At 35.3% G+C, this 13,725-nt stretch overlaps 1 protein-coding gene across 5 annotated transcripts in view; it reads left to right on the forward strand.

Annotated features, from left to right (window-relative positions):
- The window catches only part of LOC111506017 (uncharacterized), a 78,896-nt gene that overhangs the window by 53,488 nt on the left and 11,683 nt on the right, over positions 1-13,725 (forward strand). The window contains exon 1 of one of the 5 annotated variants that reach the window (XM_023160943.2): positions 7,745-7,902. The exons of 3 other annotated variants lie outside the window; for them this stretch is intronic. The gene's annotated coding sequence lies outside the window, so the exon portion shown is untranslated. One more of the 5 variants, XM_074173479.1, reaches the window with a different exon arrangement.

Consider the following 13,725-nt stretch of genomic DNA (forward strand, 5'->3'; position numbering starts at 1 on the left):
GGTTGAAAATATTCCAATTAATTTTGAAGCGGATTCTGGATTTGCTCAGTCAGCAATCTCTGAACATTTATATTTAAGATACTTTAAACAGATACCATTGTTTAAAAATGATTTAAGTTTAAGAGATTATATTGGGTTGACTATTGAACCAGTGGGTTACGTTAATTTTAATATATTGTTCGAAAACAAACATTTTGTCCTCAAAACTTATGTCATAAAAAATGGTGGCCCACCACTGATAGGCCGAAATGGGTTAAAGATGCTTCAGTTAGGAATAGGTAAAATTCAGTTTGCTGAAGTTGAACCTGAACACAACCATAAAAAGGTAAATGAAATTTCTGAAAAAATTAAATGGTTTAAGAACAAATATTACGAAATTTTTGATAATAAATTAGGAACCTTCAATAAATTTCCAATAAATTTAACGGTAAAAGAAGGGTCTGTACCGAAATTTTGTAAAGCCCGTCCAGTACCGTTTGCTTTGAAACCGAAAATTGAAAAGGAAATAAATAGATTAGTTGAAATTGGAGTGTTGATTCCAACTGAGTTTTCAGAATGGGCCACGCCCATTGTACCAATCATGAAATCGAATGGAAATTTAAGAATTTGTGGCGATTTTAAGGTAACCCTAAATCCTAATTTAAATATTCAGCGGTTTCCCTTGCCTAGAATCGAATATTTATTTTCACAATTAGAAGGGGGTAAAACATTTTCCAAAATAGATTTATCTGAGGCATACCAACAATTAGTTCTGACCCCAGAATCTCAAAAATTAGTATCTATAACTACTCATAAGGGACTTTTTTCTTATACTCGTTTACCATACGGGATAACTAGTGCTCCCTCAATTTTTCAGAATATTATGGAACAAATTTTTCAAAATATGCCTGGTGTAGTGTCTTTCTTAGACGACATTTTAGTAACGGGAAGGAACGATGAAGAACATTTTGAGCGTTTGGATCAGGTTTTCAGGAAGTTACAGGAATGTGGTCTAAAAGTCAAGCAAGAAAAATGTGCTTTATTTCAACCTTCAGTGAAATATTTGGGCCATGTCATTGATAAGGAAGGGTTGCACACATCGGACGATAGAATTGTAGCAATAAAAAATATACCTACCCCTACTACTGTTACGGAGTTGAAATCGTTCTTGGGTATGTTGAATTTTTATTGTAAATTTTTACCTAATATTTCTAATATTCTAAAACCACTTTACTCATTATTAAAAAAGGATGTAAAATGGAAGTGGACAAAAGAATGTTTAGAGGCATTTGAAAGTGGGAAAAGACTGTTGGTAACGGCTCCAGTTTTGACACATTTCAATCCAGATAAACCGGTCAAACTTGTTGTGGATGCATCACAATTTGCTCTTGGGGCTAGTATAAGTCATATTTTTGAAAATCAGGTTGAAAAACCGATAGCATTTGCGTCAAGATTACTAAACTCTGCCGAATTAAATTATTCGCAAATTGAAAAAGAAGCTGCGGCAATCATTTTTGGATTGAAAAAATTTTTTCAATATCTTTTTGGTAAAAAATTTTTGCTTGTTACTGACCATAAGCCTCTACTAACAATTTTTGGTAACAAAAAAGGTATCCCTATTTTAGCAGCAAATAGACTTCAGAGGTGGGCATACATTTTATCAGGGTTTGAATACGAAATAAAATATATTAATTCTTCTAACAATACAGCAGATTTTTTGTCGAGATTGCCTATAAATTGTTATGAACAAGAAGATGAACATTGCAAGATTTCATATATAGATTATATTGAAGAATCAAATTATCCAATTGATTTTAAAAAGGTCAGAATGGCTGCAGCAGTGGATCCTATTTTGAGCAAGGTTATTTTTTATGTTCAAAACGGTTGGCCTGATCGATGTCCTTGTAAAGACTTATCTCCATTTTTTGTAAGAAAAAATGAAATATTCTTAGAACAGCAATGTTTATTGTGGGGTTATAGGTTAATTATACCAAATAAATACAGAGAGGATATTTTAAAAGAATTACATTCTTCACACATGGGGATTGTTAAAATGAAGTCACTTGCGCGCTCCTACTTTTGGTGGCCAAGTATGGATAGTCAAATTGAGTTAAAGGCAAAATCTTGCAAAGCTTGTGCATTGCATGGGGATAACCCTCCAAAATCCACTTTAATTACGTGGACCTGGCCAAAAGAACCATGGACCAGATTGCATGCGGATTTTTTCGGCCCACTGTTCGGTAAAAACTTTTTAGTCATTGAAGATGCGACTTCCAAGTGGTTAGAATGTTTTGTGGTAAAGGACATAACAGCTAACACCACGATTAAGATTTGTAGAGATCTTTTTGCTAGGTTCGGATTACCCCGGCAGCTTTGTACAGACAATGCTACTACCTTTATGTCGGAATCCTTTCAAAATTTTCTTAGGGCCAGTGGTGTTGAACATAGTACTGGTGCCCCTTATCACCCTTCGACCAACGGGCAAGGAGAAAGCGCGGTTAAAATATTAAAAAAGGCGATTTTGAAAGCTACCCAAGATGATAAAAATGTTGATTGCAATTTGATCATTAATCGATTTTTATTTCACTATCGTAACACTCCACATACCACGACAGGGGAAACGCCAGCGAAATTATTAATGGGACGTAAGTTGCGCTGTAAATTTGATTTATTAATGCCCTCAGTATATCAAAATGTTATCAAAAATCAAGAGTCACAGAAACATCATGCTAAAGGTAAAAGAACGGAAAGTTTCAAAGCTAACGATTTTGTTTGGGCTCGGGATTTTCGGCAACGTGCTGATAAATGGTGTAAATGTAAAATTATTGAAAGGTTAGGAGAAAGAACCTATTCCGTACGAACGAATGAAGGAATGATATGGAAACGCCATCTAGACCAATTGAAAAAAGATAATTCTCTTGAAAACCATATTATTGAATCTAAAAATAAAAAGGATGTCATCAATATCATTCCTCGTTCAGAGTTGAGTGTAAATATTGTAAATAGTGCAAATAGAAATAGGGCTCAAGTAAACAATGAAAACGTTTCTTCCAATAACTGTGAAAATAATCCAGTTTTCGATAGAATATTAAGAAGACGTAGTCAAATAAAACCTCCTGAGAGGTTAGGATTAAGTTAGGTTTAGTTTGAAATTATTATTATATCAGTGAAATCTTAAACGGGGAGATGTTATATATGCCCGTAGGTTTCACCCTGTATTATACGTTCAGGTAAAAAGCTTTGCAGTTTTTATATCTCAAATGATTTGAGTGAAACACAATAAAGCAGTACCAAAATAACAACGATAGCAGACAGTTGCTTGTTTTATTCAGTTGACCTTGACCGAGTTTATAACAGTCTTTATGTTTGAAATAGCAAGTGAAAAAAGCAATTGAATTCGTAAATTTACAAAAATGAGTCATTGCTGACAAAAAATGTGCCCATCTTCTTTTGTCCTAAAGCGTACTCTGTCTGATTCTAAAAATCATTTTCAAAATCATTGTAGAAAATCTTTTTCTGAATTGAAATCTATTATGATTACTGAAATCACATGGAAACTAATTTGAAGTTGTTTGTTCAAATATCTTTCGGGTCATTTTTATGTAAAAAAATAATGACTGAAATCCGCTATCTATTATACACATTCAGTCGTACTGTACATGTTATCATTATAATATTTTCATGATTATCTGGTGCTCGGCATTGACTGACTTAACTGGTAAATAGGTTTGTATCACGGGATTTTCACAAACAAAAAAACAGTCTATACTTTTAATGCGAAAGTCACTCCCAAATTCACCTCTGTTTCTCCGCGCTGGTGAGTCCTAGGAAGCTAAAATTTGGCATATAGGTGCTTCTTAGGTCTCAGATGCGCACTAAGAAAGGATTTTCGAATACTCCAACTGGAATGCCCTCCATGGGGATAAAAGTGGCGCGTTTACATATGAAAATCAACTTTTTATCACTGTTTCTTCGTTCCGCTATATTTTTGGAGGCTGAAATTATGTTTTTAGGTTCATTTCATGTTGTAGGTCGATAGAAACTAATTTAATAGGATTCACCGATTATTTGTTAAACTCGATGGATAAACAGGTTCAGGTGGATGTTGTATACACCGACTTCAGTAAGGCCTTTGATAAGATTAGTCACAAAACTTTATTAAAGAAACTTGCTTAAGTCGGTGTGAATGACTTTTTATTGAGATGGATATGGCCCTATTTGAATAACAGGTCACAAATGGTGGCCATAAATGGATTTACGTCGCTCCCCTTCACGGTATCCTCTGGAGTTCCTCACGGCAGCCATTTGGGTCCTTTATTCTTCATTATATACATCAACGAAATCTCTAGTTGCTTTAATAAGTGTAAATTTTTACTATATGCCGATGACTTGAAAATCTATCACACAGTTAAGGATTCATATGACAGCGGAGAAATTCAGGAGGACTTGAAGCGGCTCAAAAAATTCTGTGATGATAATGATTTGTTTCTCAATCCACAAAAATGCGTGTCAATCTCATTATCCAGAAACAAAAATATAATTAGAAATAATTATTACTTTGAAAATCACGAACTGCAATCAGTTTCAGAAGTTAAAGACTTGGGAATAATTATGGACTCGAAGTTGTCATTTAATTCACATATAGAAAAAACCGTCAATAAATGTAATAGTATTATTGAATTCCTCAAAAGAAACTGTCAAAACTTCAGAACGGCAAAACCTCTCCTCAATTTATATTATGCATATGTACATAGTAGGCTCTGCTTTGCATCGGTTGTTTGGAATCCTCAGTACCACATAAACATAGATCGTAATGAGAGAGTCCAAAACAAATGTCTTCGCTACATTAGTCACAAATTGAATTTTCCAATTACGAATAGCGTCCCATTATGCGCCAATACAATATTATGCCTATGAAGGATCTTATCATGATTTTCAAGTTGATGAAAGGATTAGTCCACTGCTTTATTCCAAAATTGAGTTCAATGTTCAGGATAGAACGTTAAGGCGTACAGAATTCTTTAAGTTAACTTGCACAAGGACAAATGTTGCTCAAAATTCACTACTTTATAGAATGCTTAAAACCTTTAACGAAATTTGTAATGATATTCAATATTTTGAAATATCTTCAGACTGTTTCAAACGCACGATGAAAAAAAAATTCATTGATAAGCTGTGATCATTTCTGTAGTCTCTGTTACTCTTATAAGAATTATGTTATTCTTCGAATGTCCAATTTAATTTACAAAAAATTAAAATTTACATTTTTCTTTCTCAAAGCCCACTTGAACTAAAATTATAAAGTGGGTTCTCTATTGGATTTGTCAATCTGTTTGTAACCCCTATATTGGTAAATAAATGTGCAATGAGAAAGGATTTTTTAATATTACAGCTGGGGCGCCAGCGGCTGGGCTCCATACCGTTTCTCTAGTTTACTTATATTTCATAATTATTGAATCACAAGGTATTCCATTCAGAAGAACTGTGCGAAAGGACGTAAAATAATACCGGCAGGAGGTCCTTGTCCGCTAAGAGGCAGCTCGTCAAAAAATTAGGATGTAGTACTTTAGTTTGGAAATACAAATCTGGCGGGAATTCTTACCGCACTCTCATCTCTACCTAGCTATCAAAGACAAACGAGTTGTTATAAAATCCTTGAGCTCTGTCAATTAGTACCTCTAATTTCATCCTCTAATTTCATAGTCTTCAAGTAATTTTTCTTCCCTACTTCGTCAAAAAGGAGGCGTGGTATTAATCCTAGTAACAACTTTGGATCTTCTCAAAAAGAATCAGTACATATTGGGAAATGATCAAGTTTGTGAATATCGATGGGTTTTTCCTTGAACCCCTCAGGAGTGTCAGCTGACACGGTTTCACTTATTAGGTGACGCTTTCATATCGTGTACGGGGTCTTTTCAAAAAATAAGTTGAATTTTAATTTTTCCCAAAAATATTTATTTTTTCATAAATTTTTATTTTGTTCGTTTCAAAGTAGTGTCCCTCAGATATAATACACTTCTGTCAGCGTTTTTTCAGTATTTGAAGCAGTTCAAATTTGCACTTTTTGGTATGTCCAGTGATTCAATTTTAAACCCCTCAATCGTCACAACACGCCGTCCTTTCATGTGTCTTTTCATTGGGATCGCACATTAAGACGCCCCCTGGCATGTTTCTTTCTTGAATGAGACACCCTGTACACACTGAAGAATCACACGGTAAAACAATAGAGCCCCGTTAAACTGTCCTATTTTTTAAATGATGTATTTTGGCGCACCCTTTATATTCCGCTCAATGTCCGCCACCATGTATTTTTTCTCAAATGATGTATTTTGAGACACCCTGTACACACATCGAGGGATCGCGCATTGAAATATAACAATCCCGTTAAACTGTTATGTTCCTTAAATTATATATTTTGACGCACCGCTGTATACTCCACTCAATGCCCGTTACATTTTCGCCATGTTTTTTTCTTCGCTGGCAGCCATGTTTTTTTTCTTTAATACCCTGTATTTGTTCTCATTCCAAACGCGCTCGAATCGTTATCTTCCAAACCGCGATGACGCTGCTCGATTCTCTGCCGTACGCGTGACCTTGAAAGGAACCAAAAATGCAGAATGAACCTTAGCCGTTTTCCCATGTTAATCTCCATAAGGAATGGGCCAGAACCGGTTCAGCACATTGGGAATACGAAAAAGTCGCAGGGGACCAAATCTCGTGAATACGGTGGCTAAGATATGATTATTCCGCTATTGTTTCTGGTCGAAAATGTACGAACAAGCAGCGACGGGTGAGCAAAAACCATGAATTGTTTTTCCACAATGCCGGACGTTTTCTTCGTATTGCTTCTCGCAAGCGGCGCATAACTCCAAGGTAATACTCCTTATTGACAGTACGACCATGTGGCAACGACTTCTGAAGTACTACGCCACGGTAATCGAAAAGAGAACAGTGAGAGAAAACTTGATATTTAATGGATCTTGGGGTGCATTTTTTGATCATGGCTCTCCTGGGCTCTGCCATAGGGACCATTGGACCATGGACATATACCCATTATTCATCACCAGTTATGGCCCTTTTAAGCAAATCTGGATCGGCGACGACGTCAATCTACAATTCCTGAGCGATACTTATACGACGGTTTTTTTAGTCAAAATTCAGCAATTTTTGAACAGATCTCATATATTTCCTACGCCTGCGCTTCCAATTGGAATGAAGTCATTCACGAAGACGTTTCCATAACAAAAAAATATGTCATCGCCTTCTCCCACACAAGCTTGTCTTTTAAGGATAGTTGAATCCAGCAATACCACTAATGAGGCATATGGCTGATGTTAAATCATGATTGCTCTGTTTTTGGGTTCATAAACCATGTTTCAGATGTATATATGAAGATGAGGGCCTAGTATGGACCCCCGTGGCACACTCCGTTTGATAAAGCTTTCCTGATAGAGTAGAAATTTACATGTGATTATTCATATAATGGTATATAAAAATAGGCACAAGATATTGAGAATTTACAGTTTCTACGGAAATTTGAGTTGCTTATCTGGTTTATTTGTGAGATAATTGAGGCCCACTGTCAACACATCTGATTTTCCCGTATTATTCTCTCATGTTCACATCAACATGATTTATTTGCACAGGTATTATGGTGGTTCCCCGTACATTAAGCTGCCCTGGTGGTGCCAGACGACCCGTTATGAAAAGTACCTCACTTGTTTATTTCGAAACGACCGTGAAATATTTAGAAGTGGGTTTTTTTTAATTTTCCGTAATTGTTGAATGACCAGATAAAATGGATATCTGTTTGTTATCTTGCATTTATGATGTTATGTTATGTGTTGTTATGAGTACAGTGTAATTTTCAGATAACGGCATATCTCATATGAGCAGTAAATAACCATCGTCCGATATTTTCAAGTGACTACACAGTTTTTTACTGGGTGAGGCATTATCGGTGTGATTTCAAAGAGGTTCGCTCTTTGATACGACCAAATAATGAAAAATAATTCGAATGTTGGACGTTCGAACTTCCTTATAAAAGTTGGGCTGCAAAGTTCGTAGGTTTTTTATAAAATTTGAGTCCATTATTCAATATAGTTGCGATACAACGATTATAGTGATACCATTTTCATAGTACGAAATAAAAGAAACTCATTCTTATAGAGAATTCAAGAAGAAACTGAAAAAATTTTTGATTGATTTAAACAGACGCACTATTCAGGAACTTGTGGAGGTTTGTATTACTGTTACGTTTATTATTGCCCTTATTTGTTATTTATTTGTTATATATGTATATGTGTATATATGTGTATATGTATATATATATATATATATATATATATATATATATATATATATATATATATATATATGCGTGCGTCTATGTTGTTTCCTGCTTTCGGCAAACAAGTGTTGCCCATCTTTACATTTGGCTGCACCGCGCTGATGAGGCCAATAGCCAGAAACACGTGTCCGCGGTTTGCCCCCCTTTTTGGAGTGTTATGTCCACTATTTGTTACATTTTTTATTTGTATCATACACACTCGATAAAATATCTCTCTGTATTTATATCCTGGACCCGGATGTCACGCAGGTAGCTATAGCTGCCTACGTGGTCATGTTAGATGTAGCCTGGGAATTCTAGGTCTTCTAACTGGAACCACAAATGTGCGGTTGGCTTCTGTTGTTGACTCCGTGCGTCTATGTTGTTTCCTGCTTTCGGCAAACAAGTGTTGCCCATCTTTACACTTGGCTGCACCGCGCTGATGAGGCTAATAGCCAGAAACACGTGTCCGCGGTTTGCCCCCCTTTTTGGAGTGTTATGTCCACTATTTGTTACATTTTTTATTTGTATCATACACACTCGATAAAATATCTCTCTGTATTTATATATATATATATGTATATATATATATATATATATATATATATATATATATATATATATATATATATATATATATATATATATATATATTATCTTTTTTGTTTCCTAATGTTGGGAAAATTGTATGTTAAATTACTTGTTTGTTCTGTAATTTTTAGTATTGTATGAAGTGACCACTATTTCAGTAGCATATTAAACACGCTTATTTACTATAAAATTCAAATTTGAAGGTGGGAATAGATTGTCATTGGTTTCATGCACTATTAATCGATACTATTTACCATAGGCTAGACGCACACCACAGACAGTCTTCGACTTTGTGGTTTTTCAGTTCATTTGTTATCATTTGTTATCTAATTAGTGCTTCATATGATGTTGAATCAGCCAGTATTTTATGATGATGTTATGTTTTTATTTGTCTAATGTGATTCTGAAGGAGAACTGATTCAATGAATGTTTGATTGATTGACTGATTACCTTTTAACGTGTGATTCCTAACACAGAAAAACACGGCAAAATAGGCCTCAGTTTCGACGATTAATCGACGCCAAATTTCATTCTCTTGAGGTCTGATAGTAGGAAAATATCGCTGGGGATTAGATCTGGAGAATACGGTGAATGCGGAAGCGTATCAAAGCCCAATTCATGCAATTTTGCCATCGTTTTCATTGATATGTGACACGGTACATTGTCTTGATGAAACAGCACTTTCTTTTTCTTCAAATGGGGCCATTTTCCGCGATTTCGTCCTTAAAACTCTCCAATACCTGTTGATGATTTTTATTTTTTCAAGATAGCCGTGCAATCCACTCAGATAACGATCGTTTTGATTCCGGAATGAAGTAATGGATCCATTGTCACATATCGACGCATGAATTCGGGTTTTTTATGATGTTACTGCTTCAAACACCGCTCAGAATCATCCATTCGTTGTGGCTGTTTCTGGTCGATTATGAGCACGCGCGGCACCCACTTCGAATAGAGTATATCCAAATATTCATGCACGTTATACGACGAATTTAGCAAATTTTGGATACGCGGTTGGTTACCTCGTTCACGGGAAAATGGAGCGTTGGCAAACATGTTGTTTGTCGTTCGCTTCTGCCTAGTTCGAGGAATGATACTCTGAAAGGAATTCGATTTTCGATTATGGGAAATTATTGACTTCATGTTGATGATAGACACTACCTTGCACTGACGAGTGGCCATACAGCTCGACAACGTCAAAATTTGCAATTGTTATTAATCTGTCTGTTTAAAATCTGTTTTTCCGTTAATCAGCTGTCGCCCCCATACGAACGACAACTCTCAGAAGTTGAGAAACTTGTGCGAGCTAAGGACTAACAAGGTCTTACCTTTTAACGTGTGATTCCTAACACGGTTGCAGAATCATCCCAGCTTCAACCAGATAAATTCTCTCGAGAAAAATATCTGGTCGAGGCAGGAATCGAACCCACGATCTTCCGATCGTGAGTCGGGCGCACTACCACCGCGGCCAATGCCGTCAAATAGTATTCAGATGTGAAACAAAGGTGTTGAATTTTAATCAGCATGAACTTTTGTGTTGTCTTTCGAGATACTAGCGAATTGAGATTGAATAGTAGGCACCTCAGTACCAAATCACTGTTTAGTGGAAGATTTTCTGAATATCATTTTTCCATTAGGTTTCAGTCGCCTTTTCTTTGGATACTAGTCGGAGATATAGGTGCCAATCGGTAGTTGATTTTTCAACAAGTTTTCAGTGGTATCGGTGTTTCCCATTTTTAATTGTTCACTTATATTTATGATTCTTTACGTTCAGTGAAAATGACTAATGACTTTGAATTAAGATCTTCTGCTTCCTCCTCTCACTTATGTGGAATTACGCTTATACGACAAATATTTATTCAAGCAACGTTGATAACGTTCATCATCGTTAATATTATGATATTACTTTCTCGTTAGACTTCTGAACAAACATTTCGAATGATTCGCAAATATCAGAATTTACGACTCATATCATGAACCTTGTTCTCTACTATTGATGACCACCTCAGTCAATCATAACATATTCAGAGAGAAATAAGAAAAATGATCTCATTTAGAAAGCTTTTTGGGCCAAATGCCAGCGTAAACAGATTTGAGAAAGAACTAGATGAAGGTAAATTTGAAAGAATAAAATCGCAAACTAGAAATAAATTCTTACTTGTTTGTAAGGTGTAATTTCGTGCACTGGTGAAAGAAATCCCGTATATTTCTCGTCGGATGTATTTTCGCTAGAAGTAGGTATAGTCGAAACATTTTGAATTGGAGTTGGTGAATTAATAATTTTTGAAAGCTGGAAAAGACAGCAAGCAGAAATAGAAATGACTAATACTCCTCCAGAAATGATAGCTAACAGCAACGCAAGTGAGTCTCAACAACAAGTGATAACGAAGTAAAAAGCCGATAAGTTATTTTCCTGATGAACGGAAAGTATTCCCTTTTCATTTGAAATAGTTTATAATTCACTATGATAAAATATATTAGATTATTCCATGATCTGCCTTCAATTTGAAGATTTGCATATCAATTCAAGTTGTGGTCTGTCAACAGAATATCGTTTAATATTCAATTCAAGGTATATATTGGGCAAACTAGCAGAACATTTAGGAATCGAATCCAGGAACATCATATGAGCTACGTAAATAAAAAAACAAGTTCAACATATTCAAATAATCTTTTAGAAGAAAATCATATCTTTAACAAGGAGTTCGAATTTTTACATATAGAAAATAGAGGTTTGAAACTGTATCGTTTGGAAGCAATAGAATTGAATAAACTTTAAAATTCAAACATTGTAATGAGTTACCAACTGGATTTGAATAGATCACCATTATTGAACTTGTTTTTAAAAAAAACCAAGGAAGTATTATTATTAGAAGTGAGTTAATATGCTTCAGGTAATCATAATTGAAGAGGCACCTCAGGTATATAAAAATTGTAGAGGTTTAGGTGATTTGATAGAGGTAGTCTCAATTGTAGTTACCTGTGGAAACTATAACTCATTTATTGAATAAGAAATTACAAAAATGAGAAGTTGAAAAAAATTACAAAATTGAAGAAACTAAGAGTAAAACTTTCCCTCGGTTATCTTAAAGGCGCGATTTTGTTCCATCCTTTACATAAAAGAGGACGTATGCTTCTCCACTCACAAGCGACTTTGGTGAAATTGGTGACACGTGTGAATCGTTGTATTTGTGCCACGCGCTAGTATACGGGTGTCTGCAGTATGCTGTATATTGTCCTCTGTTAGTAGTCCCACTGTGATTTAAAAGTGCATATAGATTATAACAAGTAGCCACATTTTCTCCTGCAAAATTTTCCATATCCAATCCTTCTAGAGGAAATTCGATGACATCATTCAATTTGCCTCTACTTTCCGTTGGAGAGAATCTTTTTAAATGTATTACTAAAATATAGGGAAACTTGTGGATTGATAGGGACTTTATGCATTTTCTCCTTTCCTTGCATTTCGAACACGTCGGTTTTTCAATTCCATCCAAAGTTTCTTCTCTTGTAAAATAATCTAAGCATTGCCACAAACTCAATTGGTCGGTTCTTTGTGGTATGGAGAGAGACAAATCCCAGAAAGGATCAAATGTTACTGAAGAGTATCCACAGTGTGTGCATTTCATCGTGGATTTCAATTGGCCAACGAAATTATCTACAATCTTAAAGTTATGCATCCTCAAATATATGAGCCATGACTCTTGTGCATTTCCGCTGTCGCTCAATTTTTCGTCAATCTCCGTTAAGATTGGTTTAGGTTTCTCATTAATTATATTAACCTCTTCATGTAATCCTTCTAAAAGATAACGGAGAAACTCCTGGGCGTCTTGATGGCAATTACCCATGAATCGAGGAGCAAAACTTTGAATCTGATTTTTTAAGGAGGCTGTATTTACTACTTTATCAAATGAATCTTCTGACCACAACTCCTTGATGACTTCTGCAAACGATTTTATCAAAGCACCCTTCATATTAGAAATACTAGTATTGATATCTTTCATGAATTCATCCTTTTTCAAATATTCCAATAACCATCTCGTATTTGATAAACATTGAATTACGCTGTTCATGAAACAGGTGTTACCAATATTTTTTAAACCATTTAACCCAAAGGTTTTGACTGAAGAATTTATCACTGAACAATCCGAAATATCTTTGAAACCCATTTGAGAATTTTGCTGAGATAAAGTATTTTTTTCATTTGCTTTTATTTTAATTTCATAAGGTGGTTTCTTATTACCTCTCTTTTCTTTATAAAATTGGTTTTCAGGAAACAAGTAAATTTCATCAAGTTTTTTGGAATCAGGGAGAGTACCGAAAAACGAAGCTGCATTTCCTCTTTGGATGGCAATACTAATTTTCTGAATGAGAAAAGATGTGGCTCTTGATTCGTGGGTTTCATCGGTTACCTTTTTTCCAATTTCATTGATGAAAGATAAGGCTTCAGGGCTAAAAACACCAAACGTTTCAATAGCTATTGGGCGAAAGATATAATTATTTCCCAAATTCTGATATTTCCGTAGTTTGGAACTTTCTCCTAAAGAAGCAGCAGCACCGGCTTTCGCAGAAGTAGTAGGAAGATGGCAAGTTGCTAATATATCTACACAAGTAAAGTCCCAAACAATAGATTTACCATTTTTCCATGGAACAAGTGTCATACCATCCGGCCGTTTTCCGTCGTCTCGACTTGTGCCTATAGGTTCTAAAATCGCAGGAATTTTTGCTGAAGTTAAAGCCCTTTTGATTAGATCATTAATTGCATAATGGCGAGATAAACGACCAGCGCTAAAACGGCAGCTCAACCCATGAGTACCCGATTCATC

This window comes from Leptinotarsa decemlineata, unplaced genomic scaffold (genome assembly GCF_025532065.1).
Source record: "Leptinotarsa decemlineata unplaced genomic scaffold, Ldec_3_MD MMD2_P_RNA_scaffold_1, whole genome shotgun sequence".
NCBI lineage: Eukaryota > Metazoa > Arthropoda > Insecta > Coleoptera > Chrysomelidae > Leptinotarsa > Leptinotarsa decemlineata.